This window comes from Sciurus vulgaris (genome assembly GCF_902686455.1).
Source record: "Sciurus vulgaris genome assembly, chromosome: 1".
Classification (NCBI taxonomy): domain Eukaryota; kingdom Metazoa; phylum Chordata; class Mammalia; order Rodentia; family Sciuridae; genus Sciurus; species Sciurus vulgaris.
Genome location: NC_136461.1, coordinates 18,270,982 through 18,282,987, shown reverse-complemented (window position 1 = coordinate 18,282,987; position 12,006 = coordinate 18,270,982).

Below are 12,006 nucleotides of genomic sequence, written 5' to 3'. Positions count from 1 at the left end.
GGGTGTACACCTGTAATGCCAGTTACTCAGGAGGCCGAGATTGGAGGATCACAAGTTCAAGGCCAGCTGGGCAACTTAGTGAGACTCCGTCTCAAAATTAAATAAGTAAGTAAGTAAATAGGGCTGGGGATGCAGCTCAGGGATAGAGTGCCCGGGGTTAGATTCCCAGTACCACACTCACACGTGGCTGGATAGGTGAGCCAGCAAGATCCCACAAAGGGACCTCCAGCCACGCAACCTGTGGGCCAGAACGGGGGTTTGTCTTAGAGTCTACGCGGGAGGTGGAGATTTGGGGCCAGTCACAGTGAAGCCAGAATTGGGGACAGGCAGTTAGTGTAGAAATAGGGGATCGGGTCAGATCGAGGAAATGGAGGCCATAAAAGCCACCTGCCTCTGGAAGTTGGAGACTGCCGTGAGACAATGGAATGTCAAGGACCTGCAGAACCCATTGATAACCAAATTCACCTGCCCTTGTCAGAGACTACAGGCAGGAAGATGCTGATTAATGCTCCCTGGGCCCTTACCTGCCTGAATCACTGTGGCCCTCCCCCTGCCCCATCCGCTTCTCACTTTTTACATCTCACCTGCAAAACCAGGCCTAATCCCGTAGGCAGGAAGGAAAGAGATAAGGGGAGAGAATGGGAGAATAAAACCCATAAAAAGGACAGGATTTGCTCATCCCATGGATTCGGCCTTTGGGTCCCCTTCTTCCACCCGGGAGAAGTCTGCTTTTACTTTTCTTTAATAAAGCTGCATTTCCACTCTACATTTGCTCGGTGCTTCTCCGGCGTTATACTCCAACACCTGAGGAAGCAGGACCCTCACCTGTGAAGAGCGGTATCAACAGGCCGATGGATGTGATTACACTATATGTGTGAAGGATTCTTCCGCCATTGGAAGGAGCAAGGGGAGTAAGGGGACTGCAGTGCCGAGGAGAGAGGGACGCTGGCGACCTGGACGCGAGTGGAGTGGCCCAGAGCACTGTGCTGGAAGGGGGCCTGGGTGGGGGACGACTGCTGGGCCTTTTCCAGGCAGCCAAGCCAGCGGCAGTGCAGTCTATTAAGTGAAGAGCGTGTGGAGGAACTAGCGTGGGCGGAGGCGGGGCGAAGCGGTGGTCCCACGTGGTCCCATCTGGCCGCCACTGCAGACCTGCTGCCTGCCCTCCCCATCCAGTCTCTCCTGCTTTCTTATAACAAAAAGCCTCAACGTTCTTAAGTCCGGAGCCGTCTGGCCCTTTCGTCCACCTTTTTCCCTTCCCCGTCACTTCCCTGCCTGGAACGGAGAGATGATACCTAGGAGTACAGCGGCTACCTTGGGACCATGAGAGTAAAAGTCACATGATAAGATGGCTGGAGCAAGGACAGATGGAGCCTGGGTCCTTGATGCCATCCCTGAGCTGACACACAGCCTGGGTGGCCCACCCCAGCTTCTGCTGCAGGAGGCAGATTCACCCTTTCTTGTTTGTGGCTTTGCACAGCTTGCTGCTGAATGAAGTCGCAGCTAATGGATCTGCTGAGTTTGAGATTTGGGGGGACCGACTGGGCCTAAGGAAAGGGCAGGGGTTGCCTGCACACACCGCGTTAGCCAAACCAGAACCCAGTCATGTGTTCGTTCATTCTCGGAATATTTGCTGGGGCTGTAGTTCAGTGGTGGAGCATGTGCCTAGTATGGGTCAGGCCAGCAACAAGAGGAAAAGCAAATAATTATAGAGGACCTACTATGTGCCAGACACTGTCCTAGAGGCCGAAGATTTAGCCCTGAGGAGTCTGTCCTCTGGGTAATGCAGGTGCCAGGCTTGCCTGGGCTTTTGCATTCTTTTGGTTTCAAAGGTGGCGGGGTTCGAAGTATGAACAGAGGGAGTGGGTGGGGTGTGGCATGTCCTCATAGACCTTCTGACCCACCCTTGTGTTAGCAAATCAAAATGGTCAGCATATTTCTCCAGTGTTTTCTGTGAGCCAAACACTGGCTGCATTCTCTCAGCGGGAGGTGTTGCTCTCATTTCCTAAGAAGTTGAGGCCGCAGTCACAGGGCTAATGAGTGGCTGTGCTGGATTTGAACCCAGGGCTTTCTGACCCCACAAACTACTGGCAACACTGACGCCCCTACTTCCTGGCTACTTCTTAGCCTTCTTTCCTGAACGTCTATTCTTATTTGACAAACCACTTCCTGATTTCCCTGTCCCCTTGCTTTGCACAGGGTCTCCCTTGTTCATCTCCATAGTCAGGCACCTAATAAGGTTCAGCTCCCTTCATTCATTCGTTCATCCAGCTTTTTAAGATGCTCTGTCAGTGCTGAGTGGTAGAAATGTAGGCCAAGTCACAGATCCAGACACACAGCCCAGGAAGGGTTCAGGCAATTAGCAGGGTCACAATGCTATGGATGGGGTCATCAGAAGGGTCAATACATGTACAGAAAAAGGTAACCAAGTTAGACTGCCTGAGAAATGAGGCCAGTCAGGAGGAGTTGACACCTGATCTGAGCCCCAGTGGAGGAGCAGGAGTTGAGTAGATTAAAAGGACAGCAGTGGGTGTTTTTGGAATGGGGAGCAAGAGGTGGAGGGCTGAGAGGTGGAGGACTGAGAGGTCACATGCCTGTGGTGGGGCAGCTGGGCTGCGGACAAGGCTGGGCAGGGAGACATGAGACTGGGAGGTCACGGGATGGGTAGGGTAGGCACTGGGGAGCCACCAGTGGATGGGAGCAGGGTAGCACCTAGTTGGATTTGTCTGGACACTCCATAAAAGCCAGGCAAATGCTTGGACAGCGGCCAGCTCCCCCTCAACACTGCCTCCATGAATCCCCAGCCTGGCCATTACTGTCCTGGCCAGGGTCTCTCCAGCAGCTTCCACCCTCGCCGGAGGGCTTCTGCCCTTGCCCATACCCCACAGCAGCCAGAGGGACCTCGACAGCCAGTTCCTCCGTCACCTGGCCTTCGAGAGCCCCTGCTTGTGCTGAGCTAAGGTGACATCCTCCCCCAGGCCTGCATGGTGGCATGCTCCTGGGTGGTGCCACCCACCCCGCGCCACTTGTGGGTCACGCCCTGCCCTGCACCATCCTCGGGGCTTGGCTGACTGAGACTTGAGAGACGACCTCATGACCCTGACAGACTTGCAGGAGGAAATGGTCTGAAAGGGGCCCTCGGCAGGGAGCAGCCAGGCCTCCAGACACTGCTTAGGACACCTCCCTGGGCTGGAACCTGGGGCACGGCTTGAAACCATGCCCAACGTGGTCCTGAGGTGGGATGCTGCCATCTGAAAGGCTGCCAGGGTCCCACCCTGTGCCCTGGAGTTGGTGACAGAATGGAAGGAGCAATCAGAGCCCAGGACCCTGTGCAGAGGAAACCAAGGTTGGTCTCCCGCACCAAGAACTCTGGGTTGGCGGTCCATGCCGCTGCTCTCTTCCCTTCCAGCAGATGTGGATCGGCAGTAGGGGAGGAAGAGGATCGGCAGCCTATTATTGACCCCCACAAATGCCCCTAAGTGATGTGGCTCATGGCATCTGTGAAATGAGTTTATTCTGAAGCATCAGTTTTCCCTGACGAAATAATAAATCATGGTGGCCTCATGAAATGGGAGTAAGCCTTTGAGAAACTTGATATAAAGATAAGATTATTCTCATTGGATTGTAAAACAAGTAAATAAGTAAAACAGAAACCAAATCATGTCCCCCTTCCACTAAAAACCCTCCTGTAGGCTCCCCATAGCACCAAAAGAAATCAGTCTTGTTATGCGGGCGGGCCCCGGGCCGCTGGCCTCTGTGATCTCATCACCTTCTACTCTTCCCCTGCCACTCTTGACTCAGCTGAAGGCCAAGGCCCCACCTCAAGGCCTTTGTCCCTGCTTTCCCCCTGATAATCACATAAATGCTGCCTTGGCAGCAGTGCCCTCTCTGCCGCCTCCTGCCCCAGCGTCATTCTCTATTTCTTACCCTGCTTGATTTTGACTCACAGTATTTATGGGGGTTCTTTCCCCCTTGTCAGATGATATGCCTCCAGGAGAGTGGAGACAGCGTTTACCCCATTAGCAGCTGCATCCCTGGCACTTGAATAGGGCCCCAGGCACATGAGGGGAGCTGTCAGCTGTAAACACAGTTGTCCCCCATCCTCTCCTGTGGCCAGGCCACAGTATCAGCTCCTTGGTACTGTGTCTCCCATCAGCTCTCAGGGACAGAGTGGAAAATTCCACTTGGAAGCAGGAAGGACAACCACATTCCCTGGGCTGGGCTAGAGGGGCTGAGAGGAAATTTCCACAGCCACAGACTGTCTCTGGTGGCTAAATGGAGTGGCTGGGGAGTCCAGGGAGGGGTCAGGGTGGCTCATGGACATCTGTGCCTGCCCCTCTGCCACACTTAGAGTGCAGCATTGTCACAGATCTGCAGATCCGGCACTCCAGCCGAGTGTGATTATAGCTTCGGTCTTCTTTCCCAAGCAGATGACAGTTTTAGTCTTGATGAATGCTACCTAGGTCCCAGGGCTGCAGATGACCTGGTGGGGATTTTTGCCCCCTAGATTTACTTTCTGGACTCCTGGACCTAGGCCCCAGGACAGACCCTGACTCAGCTACCAATCTCCTTTCTGCTCCTGCCCTTTGCCCAGTCTGGGGCCTCACTATCTGCCTGGCTCGCCTGCTCTGACCTGTATCACCATTGCCAGGTATTTAACAAATATTTACCTTTTTTTTTTTTTCCTTTTTTGAGGTACTGGGATTGAACCCAGGGACACTTTGCCAATGAGCTACATCCCCAGTCCTTTTTATTATTTTGTTTTGTGATAGGGTCTCTCTAAGTTGCCTCAGCCTTAACAAATATTTACTGTTGACGATGGCAGTGACCTTGAGACGAATGGACACTGTGGTCAAGGGCATCCTTGGTGTGGAATAAGGAAAGGGTTTTGAGGTCAGGAAGATTTGGATACTAATTCCAGCCAGTTCTACTCGCTGTGTCTGGGCCTCAGTTTACTTATCTGTGAAGGGGAACAGGAAATTAAAATGCCTACTTTTTAATTGATTGTAAGGATCAGAGATACTGCCCGGCACATGTGAAAGGCCCAGCGCCCACAGCCCGTCGCTCTGGAGCAGGCTGCTCTTGCCCTGCCACCTCCTGTTGGGCCCAGGGGCACTCAACCACTGAGTTACATCCCCAGCCCTATTTGTTTGTCATTTTGTAACAGGGTCTTACTAAATTGCCGAGGCTGGCCTGGAACTTGCCATCCTTCTGCCTCAGCCCACCGAGTCGCTGGGGTCACAGGCGTGCACCTTTGCCCCGGCTCAGTGCCTCCTTTTTGCTCCCAGTATTTATGGAGGTTCTTTTCCTGCTTAGATGTCGTGCTTCAGGAGAACAGTGTCTGTGTCTCTGCCAACAGTGTCCCAGACACCCAGATAGGGCCTCACACAGGGCAGGAGAGGTGCTCAGTAAATACTGTAGAAGGAAGGTGCTGGACCCGACTCCCACCTGTGTCCTGTGACCTCAGGTTGTCACCATCCTCTCCCATGACCACCATCTCTGTCTCCAGCTCTGTGGTGCTGGCAGCAGAACCTTCAGAAGGAAGATGGCCATGAACCTTCTGAAAAGGATGCTTCCTGAAGGGGTGAATGGGGGGCAGAAGCTGAGGCACAGAGTCATAAGGGATCAATCAGAGAAGCCACTTCCTGTCTGGGAATGCACAGTGAGGTCCCTGTTGGGAAAGTTTCCTGGAAATCCAGAGAAGTGCCCCAGGGGACATCAGCCCTTGGAGAACTGCCACATGCAGAAGCAGCAAAGCCTGATTCCAACCCTGTCAGACTTTCCCACTGCTTACCTCTTCCTGGGAGAGGAAGGTGGGGAGATAATGAGGAAAGTGACAGCCCGTCCCCTCTTCCACCAGTAACCCCAGAGCAAAACAGGTGAAGCTGTAGACTGTAAGGGAGAGGAAATCTTTGATAGCAAAGATGTCTTAGTACCTAGAAGGTGGGTCTGTGCCTGTGCACCAGAGATGCAAAAGGTGCAGGAGCATCTCCGGTTGGGCCTCCCGAGGAGCTGCAGGACTCTGGCAGAAAGATGCATGTGCTGTCTGAGCCACGCCCAGTGCCATTGTTCAACAGCTGCCTCTCTGGCAGTTGCACTGGGAAGCCAGTCCAAGCCGGGCATCGATGGAGTTGCTACCAAATGCCTGTGCGGCCTGGCAAGGTCCCTCATGTCCCAGGCCTGGCTTCTCTAGCTGTGAAATGCCTCTGTGCACCAGGAGCAGTGACACACACACACACCTGTAATTAAGTGACTTGGGAGGCCGAGGCAGGAGGATCACAAGTTCAAAACCAGCCTCAGCAACTGAGTGAGGCCCTAAGCAACTCATCAAGACCCTGTCTCTAAATAAAATATAAAATAGGGCTGGGGATGTGGCTCAGTGGTTAAGTGCCCCTGGGTTCAATCTAGGGAATTAAAAAAAAAAAAAAAAAAAAAAGGAAAAGAAAGAAAGAAAGAAATGCCTCTGTGCAAAGGGCCCTACCAGACCTTGCCATCCTGCAGAGAGATCAAGGGACGCCAGTTTTAAGTTAGGCAATCAAACAGTAGTCCAGTGTCTGAAACAAACTCTGGGAGACCTCAGGAAGTCAAGCAGCAAGACTGAAAAATGATCTTCTCCCATCTCCTTCAATAATAGGCATATAAAAATACTAAAATTTGTGGTTCAGGGGTTGGGCTATAGATCAGTGGTAGAATGCTTGCCTAGCACGCACAACGCCCTGAGTTCAATCCCCAGCAACATGTGCACACACACATTGTTGTTTAAAGGTCTTAATTTTAGCAGGGCATGGTGGCGCACACCTGTCATCCCAGCAACTTGTGAGGCTGAAGCAGGAGGACTCTCAAGTTCAAGGCCAGATTCAGCAGTTTAGCAAGGCCCTGTCAAATAAAAAGGGGGATCAGGGGCTGGGGATGTAGCTCAGGGGTAGAGTGCCCCTGGGCTCCACCCCGTACTGGGAAAAAAAAAAAATCCCTCAAATTGTTCCCACCCCAAGCACCAGGCAACCACTAACTTACTTTCTGTCTTCTAGACCTGCCTTTTCTGAATATTTCATATAACAAAAGCATACAATGTGTGCTCTTTTTGCACTTGGATTATTTTCGCTGAGCCTATTTCTGAGGTTCATTCACGTTGTAGCATGTATCAGTTCTTCATTGCTTTTTAGGACCAAACACCTTTCTATTGTCTGTACATACTGCAGTTTGCTTATCCATTTATTGGTTGTTGGACACTTGGGTTGTGTCCACTTTGGGGCTATTTGGATTAATGCTGTTATGCACACTTGTGAACAAGTCTTTGCAAGGATATTTGTTTTCAGTTCTGTCCAGTAGCTTCCTGGAAGTGGAATTGCAGAGTTGTATGACAATTCTGTTTAACTCTCTTTCTTGGGGTGGGGGTCCTGGGGATTGAACCCACTACTGAGCCACATCCTCCACTCTTGTATTATTATTATTATTATTTTAGTTGTAGATGGACACAATATCTTTATTTTATTTACTTATTTTTATGTGGTGCTCAGGATTGAACCAGGGATTGAACACATGCTAGGCAAGGGCTGTCACTGAGCCACAACCGCAGCCCCTCTGTTTAACTTTTTGAGGGGCAGAATTATTTTAGCTGTTTGGATCCTTTGCATTTTGATATAAATTGTAGAGTCAGCTTGTCAATTACTGCAATAAGTAAGTCTGCTAGGAGTTGGATAGGGTTTGAGTTGAACATACAGATCTATAGATACATCTTGTAGATTTCGTTATGTAAATTTTGTACTACTTTCGTTAAATGTATTCCCTAGTACTTACTTCTTTTTTCACTACTGGGGATTGAACCCAGGGGTGCTCTATCACTGAGCCGCCTCCCCAGTCCTTTTGTTCTGTTTTGAGACAGAGTTTCACTAAGTTGCCCGGGCTGGTTAAACTTTCAATTCTCCTGCCTCAGCCTCCCAAGCAGCTGGGATTACAGGCGTGCACCACCACACCTGGCAATCACACTCAATATTGAAATTAGAGTTACTATGATTTATTTAGGGGCTGGGGTTGTAGCTCAGTGGCCTCTTTCCAGTATGGAGAGGGAGCCTAGCAAGACAAGGAGGCCTGTGTGGCAGCCCCTGGCCTAGCTGCCTGTATTTGTTTCTCCTCTCTGCACTTCCTTCAGTCAATGTGGCCACGTGACTGACATTAACCAAAGGCCTGTGAATGGAAGTGGTGTCTGTTGCTTCTGAGCGAAAGTTTGAAGAGCCAGCAGGAAACTTACATTCTTGGAGTTTGAAGAATGATACCCACAAACATGGCTTTTTTTGGGGGGTGGGGCACACTGAGCAAGTTGATCTAAAGGAAATTAAAAACTTTAAAAGCAGGCTCAGAATCCAGGTCCCTCAAACTTTTCTTCTTCCTCTTCCTCAAGTGCAGGGAGAGGTCTTCCTTCAACTGCACACGTTAGTCAGCTTTCTGTCGCTGTGAAAACATTCCTGAATGAAACAAGAGGGAAGATTTATCTTGGCTCATGGCTTTGGAGGTTTCAGTCCAGGGCTGACTAGCTCCATGGCTTTGGGCCTGAAGGGAGGCAGAACATCATGGCAGAAGGGTGTGGTGGAGGAAGGTCGTAGCTCATGGCAGCCAGGAAGGAAGGAGGGAGTGAGGGGGAAAGGCGGGGGACAAGATATAGTTCCCAAGGACACGCCTCCCAGGACAGCTCCCTTCAACTAGGTCTCTCCTCTAAGTTTCTGCCACCTCCCAACAGTTATCGGGCTGTGAGTCTACCAGGGCGTCAATCCACTGGTGAGGTCGGGGCCCAGGTGAGCTGATTTCCTAACAGTCCCACCTCTGTGCTGCACTGGGGACCAGGCCTTCACACATGAGCCTTTGGGGGTGTTCCAAACCATCACATGGCACAAGATCAGAATACAAAAGGGGACACAGGGGCAGCCTTTCATCTGCACCCTGAAATCCTGTCATCTGCTTGGGAAAGAAGACTGAGGCTATAATCACATTCGGATGGACAGACTTCCATTGCAAGGTAATGGGATCATTCAAATTCTGAGGAAAATTACTTTGCAAGCTGATTTCTGTCTCTTCTGTCTCCTGGACCATTCGTTCTCCTAATAATCATTTACTTTTCTCCTAAAAATTCCCTATATCCCTTATCCTCCCCCTCCCCTGAGATAAAGGGGCACACACATTTCTGAACCATCTTGAGCTAGTGGGGAATCACATTCTTATGATTATTCCCCTTTTGCAGCGAATCAATTTGTCTTTCCTTCTATTTAATTTTTGCCAATTTATCTCAGTTAACCTTCAGAGGCTGAAGGGAGAATTTCCCCTTGACCACACTATGCAGTTTTCACCTCTGCAGAGGTGGCTGGCTGCACCCTAGCCTGTTCCATCAGCCAGGGCCCCGGAGCTGCTGGAGTTGCTCGTTACTGCTTTATAACATAGCTCATCCTTACTGGTACTGGGGTACAAGCTTGTTGAAAACATGAAAGAAAAGAAAGAGCAGAACATTACTTTTTTTTTTTTTGTCTTCCTGATTAAAACTAAAAATATTTGAATATGGTCAGTAAACCTAAGGGAATGAAGAAATTAAAACCAGCTAAAGTTTTAGAGGAAGGGATGGTGAGCAAATTGCTTATCTGTTAAATGTATTTCAATGGATATTCAGCCTCACTCCTAAAAAAAGAAATGTGAACGAGAAAGAAACAGATTCCACATTTGCAAGCAGATTGACAAAGACTAAAAGGTTTGCTGGGCACGGTGGTGCACACCTGGAATCCCAGCAACTCAGGAGGCTGAGGCAGGAGGATGGCAAGTTCAAAGCCAGTCTGGGGAACCTAGCTAGACCCTGTCTCAAATAATAAAAAGGGCTGGGGACGCAGCTCATGGTAACACACCCCCTGGGTTCAATCCCCTGTACTGGGAACAAAACAAAACAAAGAACAACTGAAAGGTTTGAGACCATGCTCCCCTGACAAGGGAAACAGGTACTTTTTTCTAATGTTGCATCTTTTAAATCCCCTTTGACTCAATAAACCTGCTTATAGGACTTTTTATCTTACAAATATTCTTGTTCACAAGCAAGATGATATAGATGGAAGGTTGCTCTCTGTAGTATTGTTTATAAGCCCAAGACTGGAAACAAGATAACTATCCATACATAGGAGGTTAGGTGAGTAAATTGTGATCCATGATACAGTGGAAAGTATTCAGCCATAAACAGGAGCTAGGGAACATTTGTATACATACAAGGGGGGGCCTCCAAGAGTGTTAGGGGAAAAAAGAAGTGGCGTGCTACCATTTACGTCAAATAAAGGGAGGGCGCGTACATCTGTAGCAGCAGCCGTACCTCTGACACAGTGAGACTCCAGGTACCAAAGGAAACTGCCTTCCTGTGGCCAAGGGCCTGTTGAGACACTGTCTTTTTTTTTTTTTTTTTTTTTTGGTACCAGGGATTATGAACTCATGATCCTCCTGCCTCAGCCTCCCAGGTAGCTGAGATACAGGCATGTGCCTCTGCACCCTCCTGTTGAGACACTGTCTGTGGGGTGGTTCTTCTGGGCCTTCGGCCACAACCATGAGCAGTTCCATGTGATACTGTCAGATTAGAAAAAACCATTCCAATCACTTTAAGTTACAAAATATTTTTATTTCAGTAGTTTAAGAGAACTGTCACCACCACTGTGGACTAGTCAAAGATCTCCTCTTGGACTGGGGATGTGGCTTGGACTGGGGATGAGGCCCTGAGTTCCATCCGCAGCATCACACATAAAATCCCCTCCAGCCGAGGAGGCCCCCTCCAGGCTGGAAGACAGCTTCCTCCCTCCCCTCCTTCTTTCCTTCCATCAGTCTCTACTGAGCAGATACTGGGTGTCAGGAATATTAGGGTCCTGAGACACAGCAGTAACCTGGCTGTGACAATGACCTCTGGGGCTAACAATCTGTCAGCAAAATCCGTCTGTCCTGGGGGAAGATGAGACTGGGAAAGGTCGTTAGAGGGTGGCTGGTAGAGTAGGGGAGGCGAACAATGCTAGTTTAGATGGTGTCAAGGGAAAGGCCCTCTGATGAAGTGACATTTAAAGAGAGATCTGAGGGAAGGAGGAGGTCAGGCATTGAGCTGTTTGGAGCCAGGACGACTAGCTTCATGGCTGGTTGCACACAGCCCTGTGCTTAGAAGGGTCCCAGGCTTGTCAAGTTCCGCTATCACGATCTTGAAATTCTTAATTTTTGAACTAGGGCCTGCATTTTTATTTAGTATGAGGCCCCACAATGAGGTAGTCAGTACTATCTGGGGCATGAGTTCTAGGCAGAAGGATGTTGCAGTACAAAGGTCCTGTGGCCGGAGGGCAGGTGTTGGCCTCTCTGAGCCTGCAGCAGGCCATGGCTGGCTTCTGGTTTTGCCCTTTATGCTCACCCCTCCTCTTCCTACGGCCCACTGTGGCTCTGGCTCCTCCGGGGCTGACACAGGAAGGAAGGGGTGAGGTTCTAGAGTAAGGAACGGTCTGGATGTGTTCTCTAGGGTGCTGCTTTAGGTAACAGAGCCTGGATACCAGGAAACCCCATATGCGTCTTCCTCTTTCTTTTTCTTTCTTTCTTTCTTTTCTTTTTTTTTTTTTCTGTTTTGGTGCTGGGAGTGAATCCACAGCCTCAGGCATGCTAGCAGGTTCTCTACCACGGAGCTACAACCCCCAGCCCCATGAATTATCTTTTAGACAGGAGCCTGGGGCTTTGCCAACAGCCAGGAGTGCTCAGGCAGCACTGTTCCCAGTGCTGCCTGCACTTCCAGTCTGTACCTAAGCCAGCAGGGCTAGCTGCTCCCATCCCCTGGGAGAGAGCCCAGAGGCAGGGCACCTGGGGGAGGCTGGAGTCCACCACTGCTGAGGCTAAAATCTGGGGTAGGTTCAGAAGGTGTGACTGGGCACTCGTGTCTGCCTCGGCAGTCACCGCGGGATCTCCACCTGGCTGTGTTTCCACTAGCCGTTTGTTTATGATGACGCCTGATCCCAGGACATCCAGGATCCCTCC